We start from the raw sequence: 10,518 nt of genomic DNA, 5'->3' as shown, positions 1-10,518 counted from the left end.
ACAAAAGGGGCGTCGCCGATTGTTTAATAAGTGAATAAACGTTCATTCACAGTTTTCCGTACATTTACGAATGTGAATACACAAGCTTCGGTAAACATGTCTATTTGGTTCCAAGGACCGCGTTATGCTGCAAGTACTGAAACAACCATTTAGACTAGACAGGTCGGAAAGTTCAAAGCAACACAAGCTGTGTCAGCGTCACAAAGGGTTACTTTATACAATAGCCTTAGGCAGTGAGCATGAAGTCACCATACATTCTCAAGCATGCGGCAATATAATATATAGTAAAAAACGTAAGTCGAAAGCTACCGGTTTCCCAACGTGGCATTTACAAACGTCATATATTTCTGTTTAGTGCTGTATATATTCATCAGTTTCTTTTACCTGTTTTTGATGCATACTGTACAGTGCTATTTGTTGAACAAGGTGTCCTTAAACTTTAACCTGACGATATCTGTAACCATATTACCGAATATCTGGTAGTATTGAATTAGTATCTTATATAAGCTTTGTTTTACATAAAATACCAAAACATATGTGTCTGTTGTTGGTATCATGCAATATTTTCTGCCTTTGCATTGAAGTGGCCTTGGTGTATAAGGCATTGACTTAGTTGCGATCCATTCAAAGTTCTTTTGTGAAATATATACTTTTAAAACATAACGAAAATGTAAATGCTACAGAATACAAGTAGTATCACAGTTTATTTAGAAGAAAAGAGGATGTATATTTGTTAAATGGTCTGAGGTAAAACTATTTCATAGAATTTATTATTTGTCCTTCACAACTTCCTCGTTCCCCGAAACATTTAAATGATGCACTTTTTTATGTCATGTCTACTGGCTCTGCTCACAGGAGAAAACAATTCTGTCACATCGGCAGGTTCGACACCTGAATTAAATATCGATTATCAAGCTGTTATAACAGATGTCCAAATGCCAATCAATCGTGAATCGATGTCAGTCGTGAACGCATTGATTGTTAAATCATTTGCCTTCGTGTTCTCATATTTGGAAAACTGCTCAATTTAATGACGAAATCGTTGTGACCTAACACTGTAGACGAAATGTATGGTGTGTATATAACTGGTATATTATCGTTAAGAGGCTTGCAGTGAAGTGTGATAGGTTCGTGGAACGGTAGTGCTCGTTATCTGGATTTCCAATTAACCTATAACCACTTCCGTGTCACCAGGGGGCGGTGGGCAGCCTAGGGGTTAAAGCGTTGGCTCGTCACCATGAAGACCCGGGTTCGATTTCCCACCTGGGTACAATGTGTGAAGCCCATTTCTGGTGTTCCCCGCCGTGATTTCGCTGGAATATTGCTAAAAGTGGCGTAAAACTAAACTCTTTCACTCACTCCGTGTCACCATAAACAGACAGAACTGCATGTGTATGCTTAGGTCTTCCATAACTTTCTGCGACCTGGGAATACGCACGTTGCCTTTTACCATGTTAAAAAAGACGAAAAATATTGCTGAATGTAGATTGTCGACTATTCATCAATATAGCTCATAATTATACCATATGAATATTGTGACCCGAGAAAAAAACACACTGACTAGACTGTGTGTCTTATGGGGGGAAAACATCGACATTTCACACAAACTCACGAAGGCGTCACCAAACACTGAGGCATAAGCTAAACCTGGGTTCGTGACGGCCGGCCCCACTCAAAGCCCTGACGTCACACCTCCCGCCACATTCTCGGCATATTTGACAGTTATGAGGTCGGGATTATCTTTCCCGTAGCAATTTTATTTACCTTACGCCGGTAATACACACAACCGTAAATATAAATAAATATATAAATGTCATTCCCTCAGGGAACCTGACTCTCTTGGTTATTTAGATTTAGTTGTATATATAGATTATATAGATCTGCAGAATATACATATAATCATTGGACTTGCACAAGTTTTATGTTCTGTTTGCTGAAATTCTTCAAAGGCGTTTAGAAGTTGGTGTAGTAATACAAGACAAATCTTATCCATAAGATTTATCTTGTATATGTGTTTGTTGCTTAACGCCGCAATCAGCAATATTACAGCTATATGGCGGCGGTCTGTAAATAATCGAGTCTGGACCAGTGATCAACATCATGAGCATTTAGCTAAGCAATTGGAATACGATGACATGTCTCAACCAAGTCAGTGAACATGACCTCCCGTTAGTCGCCTCTAACGACAAAACAAGCATGGGTTCCTGAAGATCAATTCTAATCCTGACCCTCACGAGTCAGATTCGTTGCAGAGATTGTGTTCAAGAAATAATGTGACAAATAACGGAACACACGACAACATAAACTGGCGGGCGATAGAAAGTATACACATGAAAACTGGATTTTGTCCAAGCACAAAAAATACTTCAATTATTTTGTCTCTACTCACAAATTTTAACTGCCTCCAGTCATGCGTGTCAACGTCTGCAAGAGACTGCAATGAAAAAGGTCTCAATCCAGGTCGCTCGCCCTAATACCAGATGCCATAGAATATTATATGGTCTCTACTAAGACGATATCACCATACGTTTTTGTTCTTCAGTCGATGTCCTGATCCGAACGCTTCACATTGCAATAACCATGCATATACCATGTGTGTTTCATTTGTAATCGAAATAAAAAGATGGGCGTATACTTTCTTTAGCCAGTTTGGCTCATTTCAGTACAAAGTGCGCAGCTGCGTTCAAAATAGACGTTTTGTTCATCAACAAAATATGTAACAGAAATCTACACTTGCCATATATAATGGACCTGCATGGGCAAAATGTGATATATTTTAAGGGTCTGTTTGACAGACTATAGCTGAAGTAGGAAGAAATCGATAACTGCACGAACACCATATGCTGTTCCAGCGAAACACCTACCAGAGCATGAAGCGTGACCATACATAATTACGGTCATGGGGTCACTTAGCGCAGAGTTTATGGTCGAATTATAAAATCTTCCAATTTTGTATAAAAGTGATGCTATGAAAAAAGGTTTATCAGCCAGTGTAACAAAATGTCAAACACCTCAATGTGGAACTTGTTCAATCATAACTGAAGACTGCAAATTTACATTTTGTGAAGGCAAACTATTTACTGTCAAAACCACCATGAACTGCCGCAGCAAAAATGTTATATATGTTTTATTTGTTTTCTGTTGGGCAAATCCATTAAGCAGATGCAGGTGACAGCATGTAGTTAATCTGTGCACTGGACCATAACATGTTTTGTTTTAAGCTGTAGTTCTTATGGGATGTAGTTCTTATGGGGGGACACCGTTCCGGGGGCATCTTTGTCTCTGTGCATGCATGGCGTCAAAGGTAAGGGATCTTGCACCTGTCCCGGAGTGCTCCCATACCCATGCAAGTGGATGCAGGTCCCATGCACATATATGGTGATTCATCGTGGGGCTTGTCTTGCATGCAAGCCTGCTTTTCGGGAACACCTTTTCACCACAGAGAGGGACCTGTTAGACCGGCATCACTTTGGCTCTCCTACACACATCCAGCTGACACACGGTATAATGGGAATAATGCTCAACGCGGCTTTAAACCAAACTTGATTTGAAACCACAGGACGCCCACAGGACGACCACAGGACGACCACAGAACGCCCACAGACGCGTGCAGTTATGGAATGAATTTGAAGACATCAATATATGAAATGTAAAGGTTTCCATAGAAACCACCCAAATCTTGATTGGAAAGCTGAATCCTTTGTGTGGTGTGGATATATTGGACACGATGTGGCGACCATGACAACCAAATTGTTTCGCAGGACGAAAGCTAGGGGGGTGTCATGTTATTATATACCGACAAAGCATGAACAGAAACTATCTGCATCCTTGTGTGTGTGTATGTGTGTGTGTGTGTGTGTGTGTGTGTGTGTCCTAGTGCAGAATAATACTATTATTATATACCGACAAAGCATGAAACAATCTGCAACCTTGTGTTTGTGTGTGTGTGTGTGTGTGTGTGTGCGCGCGCGCAACAAAGAAGTTGTAATCATCTGTATTAATAAAAATTATCTTGACCCCTTATATATATAATTACTTGAAAATATGGCATTGTAATTGCTCAGAAATGACAAATTGCAAACAGTGATTGTTTTTTAAAATCTAGTAGCTCATACAGATATCGATATGATCATCGATTTGATTGGTCGGGGAGATGCTTACCATGTATACATGACACGTACTGCAATAGTTACACATGTTTAGAACATCTGTATCAAGTTTGTGATATTTGTGTGCGATATGCACGTGTTCGTATTTGTAACGACACTTATTATTATTGAAAATTACAAGCCCTGCATGTATGGCACAGCCTTTAGAGAACACTTATGACATGTTGTGTCAAAATCGAAGTGGCCATGCACAGAATTACACTGTAATGAGGTCGCTTGCGCCAAAACGCAACATCTATTGATCCCCGCTATATACAGGTGTGATATTCTAGACTGTCCACGTGCGACTTGTCTAGAGCTACACCTGATTGTCCATTCTACGGGCATAGCTAGTCAATTGATTATTTCTAGGGGCTGTCATTAATGACCGATCATGCGCGTTGAAATGGATTGTACAGTTGACCACACAACGCAAACATAAACTGGGTTCGAATGTCAAACTGAGCTCGCTGGACTTAATTTGTTAAAGGTCGTTGTCCAGTGTGTAACGCCAGTATGGCATATAATCTATACGATTATACCGTTCACCGTAGCACTTTATATGCGGGTACATACATCAGAATTAGGTGTTGTGTATTTGGCCTCGTAGTTTCAAACCATGTAACTGGAGGCGTCTTCCTTATTACACTCTAAACCACATGTGTTCAAGCAGAACAGTGGACGCGTCCGTGAATGTTTTGAATTGGAACACATAGGCCACATTTAGAACAGGCGTGTTCTGTTTTAGAACACATGTGTTCAAAGTCTGTGAGGTAGGTGTTCTAATTTCAGAACACAATGTGTTATTAGAAGACTGTGATTTTGTAAATGAAATGAATAAAATACTTTTGACATAATCATGAACCTGTTGAGATGTTTTAAGAAAAGGTTGAACATAATACAGGTAGACATTTAGAAAAGGTTGTAAGGAAATCGATAACAATTGTTGTATTTTAATTTGAACCTTTTCTTTCCAGAAGGATAATAAAGATACATGTATTTTGCAAGAGGAAAATGATTCCTCTAAATGTTCTAAATAACTTGGTAAAATCTGGTTATTTATGGTTTACAATTGATAAATAACCGAATAAGCAGCCTCTAAAGTAGACTATCAGAACGCATATAGTGTTCCTTTACATTTGATCAAATGGACACGTCAGGACGGTATCTGTTCTGTAACGTTTGATTTGGTATCTTTTCGGACGGCGTGTGTTCTGATTAGAACGCCTAATGTTCTAACAAAGTGACGTCATGATAAGCATGCGCGGTTGTCTTTTCCCCAACGCTACCGAAAGTCGTTTGGTGCGACAGGTCAAAATGAAACTGCTGCCTGTGATTCAGCTTATCGAAGACAAAACAAGACTCCATCAGGGTGGCAAATCCAACAAGACCACAAAGAGGTCAATAATAGAAGTTAAAAGGGTGAGTGGTATATGAAAAGGGTGAGTGGTATATGAAAAGGGTGAGTGGTACATACAAAATCATGTGTTACATTATTTTATATCCTGTAACGTTAGGAGACTTTTCATTAAGTAGGTGGTTACAAAGATTCTCCCACAATGTACAAACGTGAATAGCATATTCTTACAAAATGGAACCTGTTTTATATTGACTAAAACCGTTGGATAAGCGTTTTTCATGTTTGTTTGTGGGTGAAATAGAACAGTATTTTCATTCAAAATTGTGTGTCATGAATAAAAGTTCAGTTGAAATTTGAAATAATGTGCATGCCACATCATATCTTTTAAATGAATTATTTAGTGTAAAATTGTATTATTTATTGTAGGATGTGACCGTTGATGAGATTGACGGGGCTCTGAAGACAAAAGCCTCAGTGGGCCCAGAAATCGTCGCTGTTGCCATAAGTGCCGACACCGTGTCATGCAAGGTGAATGTCGAGGGTGGAATCATGGCAGCGGTATTGAAACTGATGGCAATGTACTACACTTTCACGATGGTTTTGTAGGTTCAGAGAAATGGGGGACGTTATCTCATCCTTGCCCGACCCTGAGATATATGAGCTCTTTTTCAGCGTTTTCTTCAATGATGTGCAACTTTAACTGCATATGTTATAAGATGTGCACGAATGAGTTGTTGCAGTTAAGGTTAGCTTCTTCTCCTACACTCCATTTAGCCGTCCGCGGTCTAACTAAAGGATAATAACGTTTTCGTATTCAATATAGGTGTTAATAAAGTTTTGAATCATTTCATATTGTTGCGGTTTTTATTCGTTCATGTTTGGCTGGTGGAGGTTTGAGAACACTAGTGTTCTGAAATAAGGCTCAGAACACTCAAAGGGCGTTCTAAATCTGTTACAGCGTCCGAGGCGTCCGGGGGTGTTCTGAATTGAACACATACAGAACACACAAAGAGTGTTCTGAAATCTAGAACACGAGCGTTCTGTAAGTGGAACACACACACACACACACACACACTCTCTCCGACTTTATTATAAGTTATTATAATGCACTTTTATCCATGCAAGATTATGGCCTGATACCTTTTTGTAATCTTATGCCTAGTTCCTACATTCAAATTTCGGGCTAGTGCATTTTTGTGCCGGCTAGTAACTTTCATTCAGGCATTAGCTCCCCGACTGGCTCACAAAAGTTAGAAACTACTTGTATTTCGCACACTGAAAGGGGGTCTTATATAAATTCAAGCTTATTAAGAGGGTGAAATGATGGTGGTCATTGTGAAATGGGTGGTTTTGGGTCGCAATATCCTATTGTCTGACTATTCACTATCTCATTTAGTGTCAGGTCAACATCTATGGGAGTGTAAATATCAACTGTGACACTGCTACCAATGACAAACTCCGATATTCTGAATGATTATACACGCGCTTCTCTGACTGCTGTATTCAGCCGAATGAAACGTTTCCAAAAAAACGATATTCTCTGTCTCACCTAGCACAGTTTTCATTATCTCAGGGTAGACCAATAACAATGTAAAACATCATTGCTGTGTGATATCAGTATTCATGGAGAGGTGCCTATGATGAACCTGAACGCTATCTCCACAATTCTTCTTGGGTTTGTATGCAACACAAGACACTTTTGTTGGTATCAGATGAACATTTCCACTGTACCATGAGTGAGGGAGTTTAGTTTTACGCCGCTTTTAGCAATATTCCAGCAATATCGTGGCGGGGAACACCAGAAATGGGCTTTAAACATTGTAGGCCCTACCCATGTGGTGAATCGAACCTGGGTCTTCTGAGTGACGAGCGGACGCTTTGACCACTAGGCTACCCCACCGCCCCCGCTGTAGCATGAAGTGTTAAATTGAGGTCTATTTCACTTAATAGTCCAGTATTAAACTTTCATGGCAAGTATTCAAGTGGTTGATTCCATCCCACTGAAAGGCAGTTCTCACTGGTATGTATGTTTTCGATGCGTGTATAATCATTTTCAATGTTGCGCATCTCAATAAACCTTGGTGTTAGCTTACACTTGAGGGAGAAAGAACCAAGATCTGATCTTAATGAGACTGCGGGGTATTGGCGACAGTTTTGATAAATTTTGTAATTGTAACTGGTATTGTCAAATCATATTTTCAAGTGAATATTTTGATAGTTTCTTTATTAAAACGTCAAATAGTTTTAAGTACTTTATGCTTCCACGCAGACATCATTATTATGATATCTCCCATGCACCAATTTTAAGATGCTGTCCAAAATGTCTATAATTTTACGTTTCCAAAAGAATTCTTACAGTGATGAATTTCATTGTAAAATAAGTTATCAGATGTATTAGATTAAAACCAATATCATTAGATCTAAACAAATTCTACAAGGGTAACTAGTCTATTTAAAGAAGATTACCTTCACAGATTAGGTTTTCAGGAAATTGGGGACACGATTAATTATATATTTCGGTAAGCAGCTTCAGACTAAGGGACCCTGGGCCAGGGGGGTGATCGGTTGATAATAATGTTGATCAACATGATTACTACGGTACACATTCGCCCAGGCCACTGTGAAACTGACTCTAATTTACATAACTGAATTACTAATATTAGGAATGTTTATTAATTCACCAAAAGGAACTCTAATTAAAAAAATACACACACCTTCATCACCAACCAATGCTGGTCGTTAAAAACTGACCCTATCTATTTTTATAATTATTGTTTAAAAGTTTAATAGGTGTACGGGCTGCTCGCCCATCATAAAGGTTTGCAAAGTTTCTAAAATATTATAAAGTAAGAAAGCTGCCATGCACGATGCTTTAATGTGAGCATGAATTACATTCTGAACTTCATGGCGAACGATATTCCTTGAACATATATTCTAGCCAGTGAGAGGTCAATAGGTGTCCGCCCGGGAAAGCCACATTTGAAAAATATCAATTGCCGCTAAAGCCACATTTCAAGTACAAACCTCGGTGACTCGATTCGCCGCGAAAGCCACGATAAGTAAGGGAATCAATACCGTTTTATCAAATAAAGTTCACCCATTGATCACAATGGATTAAAATTGTTTTATAATACAGTGACTTGTCCTTTGCTTGTTTAGTTAACATATGATGGGCGGTTTCTTTATTCTTGTTGAAGTTTTTAGTAACATATGTTCTGAGATAAAATGATACATGCTAATGGGTCATTCTATGGAAAAGGGCAATTTCAGCTTTTGCTCTTAAGAACTTTTATTTGTATTTTTTAATGTCTTCATGTAAACTACTTTAAAATCAAAATGTCATTACCGCAATGGTGGCAAAAATACTGATTTTGACAAATATAGTCAGAAATGTTCCTTAAAAACAGCTATGAAATGGAAAGAGTAAACAGTGTGTTTCTGTTTATAAGTATATTTGTGCAGTAAATGGTCACTCTTCTAAGTTTGTTGTTGTTGTTGAGTTTTTAGCATGAATGTAAACATAACAACTGAGGCAACCATAGCTTTTATCTCAACAGTTATCAGAAAGGGATAAAACATTGATTTGATCCTCCCATATTAGTTAAAATGCTTCAAAGAAATAATGGGTTGTTTAATCATAAATAATTCGTAAAAGGTATTTGAGTACCTACTTGAGGCAACTAGTTTGCATGATCTGGACTTTTCTCCTCGAACAATTCAACTGGATTTCTAGATTTTACATAATGAATACTTCACATTATATACGGTTACATGGATTAGCTATAGCGCATTGCCGGGAGAGCCATGATCACACGATCACTCAACCATGCCCATTGCCGGTTGAGCCATGATCACACGATCACTCAACCATGCCCATTGCCGGGAGAGCCATGATCACACGATCACTCAACCATGCCCATTGCCGGGAGAGCCATGATCAAACGATAACACAGCCATGCCCATTGCCGGGGGAGCAACACAATTTTCAACTCTGTTTTTCTTAAATGTGGCCTTCCCGAGCTATGACCGGTCAATATTGAGAGCTGTAAGATATTCCACCATTGCCTTAGGTTGGATGCAGTGTATGAAATAAGTCAGAACAATAGCCAACCCGAATGTGATAATGTGTCTATCTAAATGGCACAATCATACACACAATTCCAAAAGTTGCCAGCCAAGATCAAGTTACCTGCATGGTTACGGGCTGTCGGACAATACTCGGTTATCTTAACAAGACAGCCCGTAACCAGCTAAAGCTCGGTTATCTTATAACCAGCCGTTAAGTACATTTAACCGACTGTTAACTAATAACAGAGGGTTATCTTGTCTTATTTCATATACTGTGGATGCCTTAAAATAGGACACGACTTCCATTATTTTGATTTTGATGTATATTTTTCGTCTATTGTTCTTTATGCAGTGACAATTAAGCAGGGAGACTATATAACGTAGATGTTGTAGATTATCCCTGTGACAAGTAAAGAAAATATTTTGATATATCGGGATAAACTTATCACACTGGTATGACTAAGGGTTCATATAGTGGACGCCAAGAAAGAGAATGTGTTATGTCGATGCCGAGGTTGGCAACCAGGAAATGGGAGGCTGGATACAATCGTCATGGCATGATGTCAGTCCCTGGAATGTCTGGTCTAAAATATGTTATTCACACACATCTGCCATATAACTAAAGCACGACTGGGAGCGACATTAAACGACAATTAAATAACTGAAATCTTTGAATGAAACCGCTCATTCAACTTTCTATCATGGTGTGGCTGAGACGCGTACGTACTGGAAATAAGGAATACAAGTAGATCTAGATAATAGCAATAAGAAAGAGTTTTATTTGTTCTCCCATATGTGCCCATAAATATTTGCTAATGCGAATGCAATAATACATTTATTATTTAGTAAGAAGCATTTACAAATATAAAATATGGTGATCACAAAAGCAAGTTTATTTACAGAACTTTATAAATACGTTATCACGTGACCGGAAGTTCCGCA

This window comes from Haliotis rubra, unplaced genomic scaffold, assembly GCF_003918875.1.
Source record: "Haliotis rubra isolate DU_JTF1 unplaced genomic scaffold, ASM391887v1 Scf107, whole genome shotgun sequence".
In the NCBI taxonomy this organism is placed as follows: domain Eukaryota; kingdom Metazoa; phylum Mollusca; class Gastropoda; order Lepetellida; family Haliotidae; genus Haliotis; species Haliotis rubra.
Note: the sequence above shows the minus strand (reverse complement) of the source record.